Below are 16,725 nucleotides of genomic sequence, written 5' to 3' on the forward strand. Positions count from 1 at the left end.
ATGAATAAGTAGCCTAACATAAATGAACAAACATAAGTCCAAAGTGCACATCAACAGCTACGATGTTCTGAATCTCCCCATCAGAGCAAATAAAACTAAATATGATAAATAAGCTTCCTCAACTCTTTCCTTGCTCCTAAAGATTTGATCCTTTTTTGGTTGCATTGCCCTTTTTCTTGGCATCAATTCAACAAACTTTTTTTTTTTTTTTTTTTTGCTGTTCCAGAAAACATGCACATTTGAACCAATCACAGCTAACTATCTCTGCTGATCACATGTCAGTATGTCAGCCAATTGAACAGATAAACGGGTCCAGGCGTTTTCCTTTGCTGCGTGCATTCGTAAATTGACGTGACTCATTATCGTCAGACTCAGATAACTGCAGCAGCTGGGGAAACCTCCATGCCGTCCGTGGAATAAAATAAATAACAAATATTGGTGGAAACGGATTACGCTCCACAAGCACTTTATTATGCTTATTGTTAACACTTGTGTATGTAAATCTGACGTTGGTAGACTGTTTTCTTCTTGGAGATGAAATGCATGTGTGGCAGCTTAGCAGTTTTTTTTTTTTTTTCTTTACATAGCGTTTGACAGTTGCAGTCATATTTTTGGAATCAAAGCACCGTGTACCGGAACAGCATTCCGGCCCTGAATCTTATACCGGAACTGCGTTCCTGACCGCTCCCGCCCACTTTCACCCCTGGGTAAAGGTAGACTTTTTTAAGGTAGGCTGACAACTCTTTGAGTGTCATAATTATTGCTCATTCTCAGGGGTACACATACTTATGAACCCCAGTAAATTACAAATAAATTATTTTGAAAAATCATACAATGTAATTTCTGGATTTTTTTTAGATTATGTCTCTATGAGTGGAAATGCATCTATGATTGAAATTTCAGACCTCTTCCTATTTTCTAAGTGGGTGAACATGTAAAATCACAAGGGGTGCAAATACGTCTGCTCCTCACTGTATGTTAGTCTTGTAAACAGGTTTGAATTGCAAATTAGGGTTGGGGTTCCTGATGGGAATTCAGGTTTAAAATTAGGATTTGATGCCTGGGTTGGAGTTGCGATGAAGGGTTACTGTTTTGTTGGTTGAAAATTATGGTTTGAAGTCAAAGACAGGGTTTCATTTTAGTGTTCTAAACCATGTTCAAATTAGGATGATAAAAGAGGAGCAAGGTTGCAAACAATGGGTTATCGTTTCAGGCAAGTGCTATGATTTTATGTAAGGTTTCAAATTACAGTTTGCTGAATTTAGGTAACAAACCAAAGGTGTCAAGTCAGGGTCAAGTTTTCAAATTAGAATTTCAAACCAGTCATGCAGAGCAACACATTTCAGATATGTGTTTTTGGTTTACTCTACAGTGTCTGTACAATTTTTACGTTTGGGTGGAGCACCTTGATTAGGAGGTATAAAGCGTCTCGTTGGCGTGTTATGAGCTATCCGGCGTTGACTGTATTGTACGTGGGTGGTTCCGCGGCCTTGGCGGCGTAGTGCGGCAGCGTCCGGGTCACTCTGGGGTGAAGTTTGCTGTGAAGACAGGAGACAGAGGTGTTGAGAAGCACCCGTCGCCGCAGGCAGGCCGTTCAATCCACGCTATACCGTAGAGGAGACGCCCTGTCTGCAGAAACAGCTGGCCAGGAAGTCTGGCAGAAATATTTTGGGGGAAAGGGGTGAAAGAGATACGAGATGAGACAAGACAAGTAGGAGATAAATGGAGACAGAATCAGCAAAAGGAAGTCGACAGTGGCAGAAGCCTTGACAAGGAGGTCTGCTGTGCAACACGAGGGGCGAAGCTCATAAATCTTCAGTGCTGGATTTATTAAGGTAGGCTCTTTCTGTCAAGCTCTGACATTGCTGGACAGACGGAAGCACTTCAACCTTTTATGGCTTCCTCAGACATGAGTGACACATGACCTGTAAGCTCTTGAAGGCCATAATCATTGTTTGATTTATGAAGTTATTTTCCCCATTGGAAATAACAGAGGCAGCACAGTGGTAAAGTTCATAGTTCAACTTTCTGCAGTTTTGAGGCTCAGGATTTGAATCTCCTGTGTGAAGTTTATATTTACCTGCTAAAAAGCAAAGCCAGTGATTATGTCGGTAAGAATTCAGGAGTTTAGTAAATTTGTCAAAGTCAAATCCGAGAAACATCATGTGGAAATGTGTGAAGGTATGAAAAAAAGATACCAAAAATCATTTGAATGGGCCAAATGTTGTCAACAGCCATGCAAGTATTCACACCTTCTGTTCTTCGTCACACAATTGGACAGTTCAGTCTTCATTGAACCTAACAGGCATGATTTTTGGAATATGGGAGTACTGTATCTGAAGGAAAACCCTCACAATCAGAAGGAGGGCAAACATCAAATAGGTAGTTTCGAACACGCAACTTCAAAACTGTGAGCCGGACCTAACCATTCATCTGTTGTCTCCCAGTATTTTTGTTGAAAGAAATATTTATAATTTTTGCCACTTTTAATACATTTCAGCAACCTCTGCAGGTTTTTTGTTTCTTCAACAGAAGAGTACCAAGAAGTTTGGCTGCGTGGGTATATTAAAAACAAACATGTTCCGACAGAAGAAATGATTAGACCGTCCTCCAAAAGTCCAAACTTGGCAACCGTTTCGTATTCTCTGACTATCTTATGTTTGAATCTTCATTCCAACTGATTACACGAGTCTTTAAAAGACAATAAACCTATTGAGATCCGGTGTGCCGGCTGCATGAAGCGTTTAACGCCTCCACTGACCTCCTGTGAGCGTCTGCTCACAAGCTGCTGTCTTAAGGCTGAATGGGTCTGCTGAGTTCAGTCTTTTTTGTGCATGTCAGTAGAACCAGAGTGAGCGGCCTCCTCATGGCGACAATCCAGAAGAGTTGGCCTAGTGGGCAGACTGACAGCATGTGAAGGGGAGGAGAGAGAGAAGAGAAGGGAAATGATGAAAACAGACATGGGGTTCTATCTGTTTAAACACACGTTTTTGTTTAAAAAAAAAAAAAACATCACACAAGGCACATGTATCGCACATGTTTAGCACTACCTCGAAGACCCGAATCAATAAACTCATACATCCGGAAACCTACACCCAAAAAAAAAAAAAACAAAAAAAACAAAAAAAAAACACATTTTTGCCATTTTTTTCCAGTCTTTTTTTTTTTTGTTGTCACGTACAATAGCCCCTTTCTGACTTATATCCTGCTAAATTCACGTGTAATGTGACACGGGATTTACCTGTGTCATGGCTTTCAGATATGGGGAGACATACCGGGAATTGGACACTTTCAGATTTGAACGGGGAATGCGGGTGACAGGATTTTATAACCCGGACCATATACTTCATAATGGTATTGACGGGATGCGGGGCCGATTAATAGGGGGCCGATCTCTGTCAAAACTGACCAAGTGGAAACACAAAGAGCTTTTTATGTTGAAATTCTTGTGAACAAATGTGTAAATCCCTTACGTAAAACATCTCGATTTTTGGTTAAAAGCAAAAAAAAAAAAAAAAAAAAAAAAAAAAAAAAAAACGTGCATGTAGCATTTATTTTAAGTAAAGATGTCAAATGTGCTGCTCGTCTTCAAGTCACACTGTGGCGCCGCCTCACCACAACAAATAGCTTTTTACATTTAAATTCTTGTGAATAAATGCTTAAATCCCTGAATTCTTTATAGATACTGTATGGACGCAAAACAGTCTCGATTCTTGGTTAAAACCAAGAAAAACTTGCAGGTAGCATTTTTTTTACGTAAATATGTTGAAGGACGATGCTAGTCCGTAGTAGTTAATTTCTCCCATTGACTTTTTTCACAATGTTTCAAAATGCATGTACGGTACGAAAAATATAATAATTACCTTGAATCCTTGAACAAATCACTCCTGAGACAATCCTTCCTGTTGGTATGTGGTACAGCTTTCTTACTTTTTCAACTAAATCCGGCGTGACATATGCTGCATATGCCTCTTGATGTGGGCGGCCCCCTGCTTGAAGGGGATGCGCAGTATGTGCCCGATGTGACCTGTCAATACCATTATGAAGTCTATGCCGGGACATTGCGTCAATTTTGCACGGCATCGGCAACAAAAAATATACTGCACATTTCCAAAGATGGACAATGCACTGTCTCTTCCTCTGCTCCAAGATCCAGTAGGAATTTAATTTTGTTATGTTTCCAGTTTAATTTAGCTATTTTCAGTTTGCTACGTTGATAATTGCGATGTTTGTTTACTGCTTTTCGTCTTATTGCGAAAAAAAAGGAAATGAAAATCAGCCCGCCATGACATCAGTCTTCACACTGTGACTCGGGAATTAAGCGGCTGCTTTCATATATGCCGCATCCCGGTTGGGCCTCGGACATTATACTAGGACGCGACCCGATTAATGTCTGTATCAGTCAACCCGGGAAATTGCTTTCAGACTGAAGGAGATAGTACCTTTTCTCGTAGGCACAGTCTAACTGTTTGCATTACTCTAACATACCCAATATGAAATAAACAGCACTTATACCAAAGTTTAAAGAAAACAAGCAGAATATAGGGCATAAGAGATAAACAACGCCTTCTTATCACAGAAGCCCAGAGAGTGCGTCATACAACTAACTGAGCAAGATAGACGCTGACAACCCACGTCTGCACCACCAAGTCTCGCAATCAGTTCTCCTGGACAGTCCCTGACAAATGGTGGGACGGTCTGTCCTAACACAAGGAACACAGGAGAACGCCCGATACCCAACTGATAACACAACTGACAAGACTCCAAGAGCCCCGTTGACGCTGACGTGGCAAAATAAAAAAACAGTAACTCCCGAATCCACCTGTCCAATCCACAAACAGACAATAATGCCAAACACACCAATCTTCCTGAGAGCCTTCAAAACAGTAACTCCCGAATCCACCTGTCCAATCCACAAACAGACAATAATGCCAAACACACCCTTCTTCCTGAGAGCCTTCAAAAGACTGAATGTTTAACTAAGCGTTGTCATTTTTCTCTGAAATCTTATGATAGGGTGACTTTGCCTCCCCGCCTTAGTGTTTCTATTCCGCCTTGCCGTTTTGTGAGCTCTGTTGAACCGAATAAATTGTCAACTTGTTTCCAGCGAGCCTTCTTTAAACCTTTCAAAATGGAGTCAGTACAAGGGGCTAAGACTAAGGTGAACGCGCGGAGTTTGTCCCCCCCGGCCCGGACCGTTGGATCTGCGTCAGCGCAGGTCCGGCGGTTCGGCTGGCATGATTCTGGCGATCTGGCTAAAAGGTCGGATTCTTTCAAGCCATAATGGCTACCTGTTTAAAACCCGGGACTTAACTGGAGTTGAGTGTATGTCTGAAAGTGTCTCGTGTCTCGTCCAGCCACCTCTCAGCATTGATAGTAAGTACTAGAGGTGTGCATCGGCACTGCCCTCACGATTCGATTCGATTACGATTCGGAGGGCCACGATTCGATTCAGAGGGTCACGATTCGATTCGGTTCGATTCGGCAATGCATCGCGATGCCTTAAAGCCTTGGATGCATTAAAATTCTAAAACAAAGCATATTTTTCGTGAATCATGATGCAACACAAGCGGTCGGAAATTAAACTTTTTATTGGCTCTTGTGTCACTCCTGGTTGAAGTCAAATGAAAATACTTTCAGATATATATATTTAAAAAAAAAAAAAAAAAAAAAAGATCACAGCATTTAATTGGTGCTTTGAATGAGACCAGTGCTTTCTCTTTTTTTTTATTTTTTTTTTTAAAATTTTTTACACACAGTAGCAGCCTTTCACGCAGTGCAACATCTGAACTCCTGTGCAAAATCAGTAATAACAGTCACTGTATTTTAGTCACAACGACCCATCAATAAAAATATTCAAGTAAATATTAAAGAAAACGACAAAGAAAATATTGTAGTGCAGCAGCATCTTTATCGCATTATCAATCCAGGGATCAGTTCAGTTGCAAACAAAACATCAACTAAATTGCAATGTAGAACAAAAGTAAAATGTAGGACTAGCCCACTATATATATGTGCAATCAACATAGAAATGCGATCAGTAACTACCACATAACAATAAAAAATAATGAATTAAAATGAAGTGCAGCAGCATTTTAGCAGCCATAGCAATCTGTTTCAATATGAGGAAATATCAGTTTTTTGCAATCAAGAGAACAGAGAGATGGTAGAGGTTAGATCGGGCCTAAAAAATCCAGCCCGACCCGACACGGCCCGCTGGTATTGAAGCCCGGCCCGGCTTGGAGTGACGCGGGGGAAAAAAACCCAGCAGCAATTTATTTTCATTTCTTTGAGTTGGCAGAAATTTTTTTTCTTAATGTTTAAATAGTCTACATATTTTTATGACCATTATAAAAGCATTTACACAACGAAATAACGCAGGGAAAGTTTAATAAAAAAATAAATAAAAAAAAACATGCGATTTTGCAGACACACAGAGGAGAAGATTCAAAAGGATCACATTTGTGTTGCCTTTGTGTGCATAAATAAAAGTTTCTTTCGTAACGAATCGCAAGCGCCACAGCGGAGAAGAAGAAAAAGCGGGCGGTGCCACTGCTTCATGTGAGTGCACAAGCAAATGCACATTACAGAGAGCCTGCTCTCGGTTTTATCCCATTTAAAAAAAAAATAAATGTATTAGTCCGGCGCGCCAGCCTGACCCGACCGGAACGTGAATGCTTAACATTTTGGGCCCGACCCGTTTGGGTTCGGGCGCAAGATCTAACCTCATCTGGAGACATTTTGGCTTCTACGAGGTATGTGGGAAACTTGACCAGAGTTATGCAGTGTGTAAACAATGAAACATGAGAATATATAATACAAATGGGGAAACCAAATCCGTTGCATCAGCGGAATTGCGCATGGAAGATTTTTGAACGTACTTATATATTTTAAAATGCGCTGAATCGATTCGGCTTGTTGCCCGCATCGAATCGAATCGTCCATGCCCCACATCGGGATGCATCGCCGCATTGATTATTGTTGACACCACTAGTAAGTACAGTATCTTATTTTTTTAATCTATTAAAATACATATGTATAATACAGTGGTACCTCTGCTTAAGAATGTCTCTACTTACAGAATTTTCAGGTAAAGAAATGCCTCAATGGGAAAATATTGCCTCTAATTACAAAATAAATTTCAGGATAAGAAAGGCAAAAATGGCTGGTACTCGCAGCTGCCGGAGTTTCCTGAGCGTAACATACTTATAGCTGCTCTGCCACTGGCTATTGCCTGGAATCTTCCTGGCATTCAATTAGCTAAGAGGGACCTCAACCGTATGTGTATATCCCAGCATCCTCTTCATTCGCCCCTCGTGTTCCGACAGCTTTACATGAGTGTATTAACTTTTATTCTTTACTCTTTCTTTTTTATATGATGCACAACTCTATTTTACGTTTATTGTGCAAAAATCTAATTGTAACATACAGTAGAACCTCTACATACGAAGTCAATTCGTTCCAGGACCTTGTTTGCAAGTCGAAATGGTTGTTTGTCGAGCAGGATCGAGTCAGTTCGTGGATGCACACACCACACTCATATTTTTCTATCATTTCCATCTTCATTTCAATGGCAAGCGTCATCTTTTTCACCACCTGAACTAACGTTGGAACCTGTGTTTTCTCTCACAACAAAATCCGCCGTGCGTCCGTCTTCCGGCAAAACAAAGAAACTGCGGTGCTGTCATAAATTATCTTATTTTGAGCATGTCATGGGATGTAGAAACAAATGGCAAGGAAAATTTTACGTTGGATGTCGAAAAGATCGTGTGTCGAAGCAATCGTATGTCGAGGTAGAACTGTATATTTGTGACATATTTTGATGCATTTTTATGCATTATAAAAGATTTATGTCTGAATTTTGGTTGTCTTGGAACGGATTAGGGCAGACATGTCCAAAGTCCGGCCTGGGGGCCAAATGCGGCCCTTGGTCAAATTCCATCCGGCCCCCAGCCTCTGTCATAAAATCAATAACATTTGGCCCGCACATGAACTTAATAAATTGGTCAGCAGTACTGCAACCAGCATATGAAGTAGCTTACACACGAAATGCTGCTCCTCATTTACCCATTAAAAGGCAGCAGCACTTTAACCCTTTATTGCAAATGTATCGCATTTGATACACCTAAAATTTCATGATTTTCAGACTAGTTTAGAATTTTGACAATTCTTTTTTAAAAATAAAATGATGGATGCAAGTCGACACATTCATCTGCAGGTACCATGAGAAAAAAAACATGATTTAGCATGGGTTATAGATATTAGAACGCTTATTGCACATATTCATTTTGACTTTTCACAAATTTGAAAAAAGGTTTCATTAAGACCTTATTTTTCAAATTTTGGGATTCTCTGATAATTGCTTCATGTTGCAGGTGTTTAAGGGCTAAGCAACATTACTCCGTGTGATCCTCTATTTCCAATTTTCTGAAATGGCGACAATTAACAAAAAAAAAAGTTGACTGTGACGGCCGACGCGTCAAGGATAAGTGGAAATTGGACTATATCTTCACTAAAATACGCAACAACTGTGTCTTGCCTCATTTGCAAAGAGACAGTCGTCGTTTTTAAAAGATTTCAATGTGAGGCTATATTACCAAACAAGACACGCTGACATGTACGACAAGATTACAGGGAAGATACGGAGCGAGAAATTGAAGCAACTTGAAGCTAGTTTAATTTCACAGCAGTAGTATTTCGCAAGAGCCCGAGAGTCGAAAGAGAACGCTGCAAAGGCTAGTTGCGAGATTGTTGAAATTATTAATTAAAAAAATACTAAAGCAAATGTGACACACTGAATGGCTTGCTAAATTTTGCTCAAATATATTGTTCTACGTAAAGGACGTCACCCAAGGTCGGCCCCCCACATTTTTACCACGCCAAATCTGGCCCCTTTTGCAAAAAGTTTGGACACCCCTGGATTACGGCCTTTATATGGAAAATGTGTCTCTACTTATAGAATTTTCAGGTTAAGAAACTACTACCAGAACAAATTCATTTCGTAAGTAGAGGTAACACAGTACATGTTTTTGGTTAGTTATTTTGAGATTTGGAGGGTATTTAGGGATACTTAAAGTGTTAATTCCAATTTACGCGGAAATTCGCGTTACGTCGCCAGCGTAGGAATAGAAGTCGTTTGTAACCCAGGGACTACCTGTATTGTATGTAGCTGTCCCTCGGTCCCAAAAAAAAAACGATGTAGTCTCGACTGATGCTCCAGTTTCTTTTATTTTTTTCTCTCCACTCTCGTTCGCACCATAAGCACCTGGTTCACCTGGTGCACCGTGAAAACTAGACAATTTTACATACAAAAAATATTATGAGCAAACAAATTAACATACATTCACAGACAAAAATAACAAATATTCAATAATAACTCACTATCTAATCACCTTATTTCGCCGACCAAGGGTGCTAAAACAATATGACCTGGTCTGCAGCTTTAATGGACACTGAGAAAATGTATAATGGGCGCCATTAGACAAACAAAAGGCAGGCAAAAACGTGCTTAAAACAAATGAATAAAGCACCTAATGTGACACTATATTAACGAAATATTTGTTATATGTTAAATAAAAATCACCTTGAATGGTTGTAGACTTATCATCTCTTCCTTTGTCTCTATAACTTTCCGTTTTTGCCGACACAACGTACAACGCACGACCTCATTGCTCGGTGCTTCCCGCATTTTGAAGCTTTGGCCTCCTCCTCACTACTTCTACTTCGTGCATATAAACTAGGGAAGCCTGCGCAACGTTGCCACCCTACGCGCTTATGGGAATTGCACAAAATAATGATGCAAAATGAACAAGCAGACATATATGATAAATTAAATTCAAAACAAATTAACTTTTGAACTTTTAAACATTGTATTAAATTATATTACATTGGAATGCAGATTAGCTGCATTTACATTGTAGTAGGCCCAAATGTTCAGGAAAAACCGTCAGAGGTGTCATCTATTTTTAGATAATAACACTGGGTTTGGGGGGTAAAATGGTAATGTACTATACACATTCACATGTATAGGTACTAGAGTTTTTAAAGACAATGTGTTGTAGTAGTTTGTAGGAAAAAAAATGACTTACATTAAAAATACCCATTGGCAACAATACTATAGACATCTAATCCAAGTTGAAGACAAGTTATAGTAAGTTTCTTTCTGAGAACTGTGTGTACTGTGTACATTGGAAGCCCTTTTTTTGTTTTTGTGAACTGCCTTTGAAAAGTGAAATTTAATAAAGCGCAAGGTAAATGGTGTATGTGTGTATAGACTGTGGGTCACTGTTTGGCTGAATTTAAAACATTTGAAGTTTCCGAGGTAACCCCCCCGCCCGACCTCTTCATCCTGGTCCACATTAGAGGGAGCGGTGTTCTCATTTGGACCTGTCAAAGTTCATAACGGTTGTCAATGTGGGTCAAAGAAACTCTGGCGGTCTTGATCTCATTACAGTACAGTAATTTACCTGCGGTCACTCGCTGTAAATTATTGATCAAATGTAGCAATACGTAAGCCTTGAGTGAAGGTATCCTTTAAAGTGGAGCCCACTACAATCATCCAAGTAGTTATACATCATCAATGTGATCATTTCAATACACAAAAATTCACTTTAAAGCAGGGGTGGGTAAATTATTCCACAATGGGTCACGGTGGATGCAGGTTTTCATTTCAACTGATCAAGAAGACACCTTTTCAGCAATCTAGTGTCTTAGACGTCTAATCAGTTGATTGCAGTAATCATGCTTGTTTCAGCAGCTGAAACATCATTGGTTAAACTGTTTTTGCTGGATTCGTTGGAACAAAAACCTGCACTCACAGCGGCTCTTGAGGATCGATGAATTCCTTTCTATGCAGCGAGATGTCCTACACAATGCTCAGTGCGCTTGTGCAAGCATCCGCATGCATGTGCACATTGGTTAAAAGCAGCGAGTACTCACTATTTTTTGTTTTTATTGAGTTTTTTATTACCTTTTCATTGCTTCAAAAATGCTTTTCGCAAGTATTTCCCTCAAATAGTTTTAACAATTGTGTTTTGTTGTGGTCGCTTCAAAGCAGGGTTGATCCATTGACCACATTAGTCACGTTAAAGTATTTAAACCATCGTTATTTGATATAACTATATTTAAGTATTTTCTTAAGGCGTTTTTTTTAGTACACTCTGCCTGTATGCATCCAAACAAAACAAGTTGAAAGCGCACGGAAGTACTTTTGGGTGTCAAATTCGCTTGTTTCGCTGATGTAGCACATTTTGGCAGAACAACGGTTTGGACACCCCTTGGTTTAAGTTAAGAGAACTTGAAAATGAAAAAAAAAATTGGGGGAATAATGCGAAATTTAAAATCATATTTATTGTCATTTATTTTTTTGTGTGTATGTGCATTTTTTTAAGATACAATTTTTTAAAATGATGTTCTTAAGTGAAGAATTATTAGTTTTAAAAACTGTTTAAAACAAATGTAGGAAAAACAAAATTGTTCAGTTTTGCATTTTTCTTTTACCAAAATTTACTTTTACAGGAAAAATGTTTCCTTTTAAAATTGATTTCCCCTTTATTGAAATTGTTATACTTATTACACAAGCACACACATACAGTGGGGCAAATAAGTATTTAGTCAACCACTAATTGTGCAAGTTCTCCCACTTGAAAATATTAGAGAGGCCCGTAATTGTCAACATGGGTAAACCTCAACCATGAGAGACAGAATGTGGGGAAAAAAACAGAAAATCACATTGTTTGATTTTTAAAGAATTTATTTGCAAATCATGGTGGAAAATAAGTATTTGGTCAATACCAAAAGTTCATCTCAACTTTGTTATGTACCCTTTGTTGGCAATAACGGAGGCCAAACTCTTCACAAGCTTTTCACACACTCTTGCTGGTATTTTGGCCCATTCCCCCATGCAGATCTCCTCTAGAGCAGTGGGGGCTGTCGTTGGGCAACACTGACTTTCAACTCCCTCCAAAGATTTTCTATGGGGTTGAGATTTGGAGACTGGCTAGGCCACTCCAGGACCTTGAAATGCTTCTGACGAAGCCACTCCTTTGTTGCCCTGGCTGTGTGTTTGGGATCATTGTCATGCTAAAAGACCCAGCCACGTGTCATCTTCAATGCCCTTGCTGATGGAAGGAGATTTTCCACTCAAAATCTCTAAATACATGGCCCCATTCATTCTTTCCTTTACACAGATCAGTCGTCCTGGTCCCTTTGCAGAAAAATAGCCCCAAAGCATGTCGTTTCCACCCCCATGCTTCACAGTGGGTATGGTGTTCTTCGGATGCAATTCAGTATTCTTTCTCCTCCAAACACGAGAACATGTGTTCCTACCAAAAGTTCTATTTTGGTTTCATCTGACCATAACACATTCTCCCAGTCCTCTTCTGGATCATCCAAATGCTCTCTAGCGAACCGCAGACGGGCCTGGACGTGTACTTTCTTCAGCAGGGGGACACGTCTGGCAGTGCAGGATTTGAGTCCCTGGTGGCGCATTGTGTTACTGATAGTAGCCTTTGTTACTGTGGTCTCAGCACTCTGTAGGTCATTCACTAGGTCCCCCCGTGTGGTTCTGGAATTTTTTGCTTACCGTTCTTGTTATCATTTTGACGCCACGGGGTGAGATCTTGCATGGAGCCCCAGATCGAGGGAGATTATCAGTGGTATTGTATGTCTTCCATTTTCTAATAATTGCTCCCACATTTGATTTCTTTACACCAAGCATTTTATCTATTGCAGATTCAGTCTTCCCAGCCTGGTGCAGGTCTACAATTTTGTCTCTGGTGTCCTTCAACAACTCTTTGGTCTTGGCCATAGTGGAATTTGGAGTGTGACTGACTGAGGTTGTGGACAGGTGCCTTTAATACCAATAATGAGTTAAAACATGTGCCATTAATACAGGTAACGAGTGGAGCCTCGTTAGACCTCGTTAGGAGAAGTTAGACCTCTTTGACAGCCAGAAATCTTGCTTGTTTGTAGGTGACCAAATACTTATTTTCCACCATGATTTGCAAATAAATTCTTTAAAAATCAAACAATGTGATTTTGTTTTTTTTCTTCACATTCTGTCTCTAATGGTTGAGGTTTGCCCATGATGACAATTACAGGCCTCTCTAGTCTTTTCAAGTAGGAGAACTTGCACAATTGTTGGTTGACTAAATACTGATTTTCCCCACTGTACATAAGTTTTACTCTGATTTGGATAGAACTTCAAAGCTTACTTCTGGAGTTAATAAAGTTTCTACTACTCTACAATGATCATGTTATTTCCCATGAATTTTCAAGAGAACTGAATGGAATCAGACTGCCGCTCATAAGTGGTTGCATTGATTCAGAGACAAACAGAAATGTACACAACAGTAAAGTGGTGTGCCATGTTGTCGGTTAACTTCCAGGACCTTAAATGACCTCGACTTCACTTGAATCTATTCAAAACAATTGATCGTCAGTTATGTGGCGTAGGTTCATCTGGAGTAAACGCACGCTCCTCTCTGGATAAAATTAAGTAACAACAAAGAAACAAAGGATTATTTATGTTATTATTTTTATTTGTTTTGAGCTTAAGGACAAGGATAGGTCAACACATGCACAGTAATAAAACTTGGTATGCCACAATCCCAAAAATATGCCAGTTGCATTTATCTTGGTTTTTCCCAGACGTGGCATAAACAATTATAAACAAATGCAAATGAAAGATGAAAAAAATAACATTTGTTTGAAAAAACGTCAAGGTTCCACAGTACATAAAATGGTAATTCGTTGAAATAAACTATTCCAAAGATGCTAAACAAGCCAGGACAGCGACATTGACTCAACACTGACAGTTGGTGTTCATTTGCCATCTCTGCCGCGACGTTGGCGTGTTGAGATCTAAATAGTAAATGTTGACGGCTGCCTTTTGTCTGTAAAAGAAGTCTTCATCTCGGTGCGGCGACGCTGTGAGCTCATGTTACGTTTGGCGGGATAAAATGGGTGTTTTGTGAGTTGAAACAGGCACAATTTGAAACAGACCCGCTCTCTTTTTGAGTCTAGGCCACTTAACATAATTGAATTGGGATTTTTTTTTCTTTGTAGCACTGCCACTCATTCTCTGCTGCTTTATATTTAAACGCATCAACAGCTTGCTTCCTAACCAGGTCGGAAAAAAACGTGATGGGGAAAATGGTGCAAACACACTTGAATGCAGAAACATGACCAGTAACAAACATGAAGGCAAGTTGAGTTGAAGGGGTGAACCCAGTTTCGAACTAGGCCAGTTATTATCAGCCTCGCCTTCCGATTCCGCAAGGAGGTTTTTGACCTACAAAAAAAACAAAAAAAAACAAAAGATGGGTCAGTGTTCAACGTAAAACTTTCAACTCTACAGGCAATGTTTAAGTATAATTTTTAGGTAAAATATGAGAAATATGAGCGAACAACAGCTAATATGAATATTTCAAAATAACAAATCAATGTCTCAAATATCTTTTCTTTTACAGTGGTACCTCTACTTACGTACGTCTCTACATACAGAATTTTCAGGTTAAGACACGCCTCAACTAAAATATTGCCTCTTTTTAAGAAAGAAATTTCAGCATAAAAAGGCAAAAATACAGTATGGCTGGTACTCGCAGCTCCCAGAGTTTACGGAACTTAACATACTTAGTACATACAGTGCCTTGCAAAAGTATTCGGCCCCCTTGAATCTTGCAACCTTTCGCCACATTTCAGGCTTCAAACATAAAGATATGAAATTTAATTTTTTTGTCGAGAATCAACAACAAGTGGGACACAATCGTGAAGTGGAACAACATTTATTGGATAATTTAAACTTTTTTAACAAATAAAAAACTGAAAAGTGGAGCGTGCAATATTATTCGGCCCCTTTACTTTCAGTGCAGCAAACTCACTCCAGAAGTTCAGTGAGGATCTCTGAATGATCCAATGTTGTCCTAAATGACCGATGATGATAAATAGAATCCACCTGTGTGTAATCAAGTCTCCGTATAAATGCACCTGCTCTGTGATTGTGTCAGGGTTCTGTTTAAAGTGCAGAGAGCATTATGAAAACCAAGGAACACACCAGGCAGGTCCGAGATACTGTTGTGGAGAAGTTTAAAGCCGGATTTAGATACAAAAAGATTTCCCAAGCTTTACACATCTCAAGGAGCACTGTGCAAGCCATCATATTGAAATGGAAGGAGCATCAGACCACTGCAAATCTACCAAGACCCGGCCGTCCTTCCAAACTTTCTTCTCAAACAAGGAGAAAACTGATCAGAGATGCAGCCAAGAGGCCCATGATCACTCTGGATGAACTGCAGAGATCTACAGCTGAGGTGGGAGAGTCTGTCCATAGGACAACAATCAGTCGTACACTGCACAAATCTGGCCTTTATGGAAGAGTGGCAAGAAGAAAGCCATTTCTCAAAGATATCCATAAAAAGTCTCGTTTAAAGTTTGCCACAAGCCACCTGGGAGACACACCAAACATGTGGAAGAAGGTGCTCTGGTCAGATGAAACCAAAATTGAACTTTTTGGCCACAATGCAAAACGATATGTTTGGCGTAAAAGCAACACAGCTCATCACCCTGAACACACCATCCCCACTGTCAAACATGGTGGTGGCAGCATCATGGTTTGGGCCTGCTTTTCTTCAGCAGGGACAGGGAAGATGGTTAAAATTGACGGGAAGATGGATGCAGCCAAATACAGGAACATTCTGGAAGAAAACCTGTTGTTATCTGCATAAGACCTGAGACTGGGATGGAGATTTATCTTCCAACAGGACAATGATCCAAAACATAAAGCCAAATCTACAATGGAATGGTTCAAAAATAAACGTATCCAGGTGTTAGAATGGCCAAGTCAAAGTCCAGACCTGAATCCAATCGAGAATCTGTGGAAAGAGCTGAAGACTGCTGTTCACAAACACTCTCCATCCAACCTCACTGAGCTCGAGCTGTTTTGCAAGGACAAATGGGCAAGAATGTCAGTCTCTCGATGTGCAAAACTGATAGAAACATACCCCAAGCGACTTGCAGCTGTAATTGGAGCAAAAGGTGGCGCTACAAAGTATTAACGCAAGGGGGCCGAAAAATATTGCACGCCCCACTTTTCAGTTTTTTATTTGTTAAAAAAGTTTAAATTAGCCAATAAATGTTGTTCCACTTCACGATTGTGTCCCACTTGTTGTTGATTCTTGACAAAAAATTAAAATGTTATATCTTTATGTTTGAAGCCTGAAATGTGGCGAAAGGTTGCAAGGTTCAAGGGGGCCGAATACTTTTGCAAGGCACTGTACTTTGGCAATAATATATTCAATTATATTATACAATAATATATTTATTTTGCTTGCAATTATAAAACACAAAACAGAATGGGAAAAAAATTTAATCATTGTCATTTTACACAAAACTCCAAAAATGGGCCAGACAAAGTATTGGCACTAGTGACGGGATCTGTCGTTCACTTGAGTAAACGAATCCATTCCGGTTCGTTCAGTAAAACGATTCGTTCAAACGAATCGTTCAACGAATCGTTCGCCCCCCTCATCTCCCTACCCACCCAAATGAATCGTTCGGTTAGTGAACGGGAAGTGACGTTGCCGAACGAATCACCAAAGACCGCTTCGCAGTATAACTGAACGGGAAGTGACATTGCTTGGTCCCTCCCTCTCTTGCACATTGACCACTCGTCATAGTTTCAGAAATGAGTGACAGGCGATATCATTCTGCTCTCAGAGACAGCCT

The 16,725-nt window shown here is 39.8% G+C and overlaps 1 long non-coding RNA gene across 3 annotated transcripts in view; it reads right to left on the bottom strand.

Moving 5' to 3' along the window:
- Positions 1-1,292: 1,292 nt before the first annotated feature.
- Positions 1,293-16,725, bottom strand: part of LOC130915665 (uncharacterized) — a 74,806-nt gene continuing 59,373 nt past the window's right edge. For 2 of the 3 annotated variants that reach the window (XR_009063118.1, XR_009063117.1), the window contains one exon: positions 13,559-14,293. This is a non-coding gene — a long non-coding RNA (uncharacterized LOC130915665). Of the gene's footprint in view, positions 1,539-2,761; positions 2,904-13,558; positions 14,294-16,725 lie in introns of those variants that run through there. The other variant, XR_009063116.1, reaches the window with a different exon arrangement.

The sequence above is a fragment of the Corythoichthys intestinalis genome, chromosome 5, assembly GCF_030265065.1.
Source record: "Corythoichthys intestinalis isolate RoL2023-P3 chromosome 5, ASM3026506v1, whole genome shotgun sequence".
Taxonomy (NCBI): Eukaryota; Metazoa; Chordata; class Actinopteri; order Syngnathiformes; family Syngnathidae; genus Corythoichthys; species Corythoichthys intestinalis.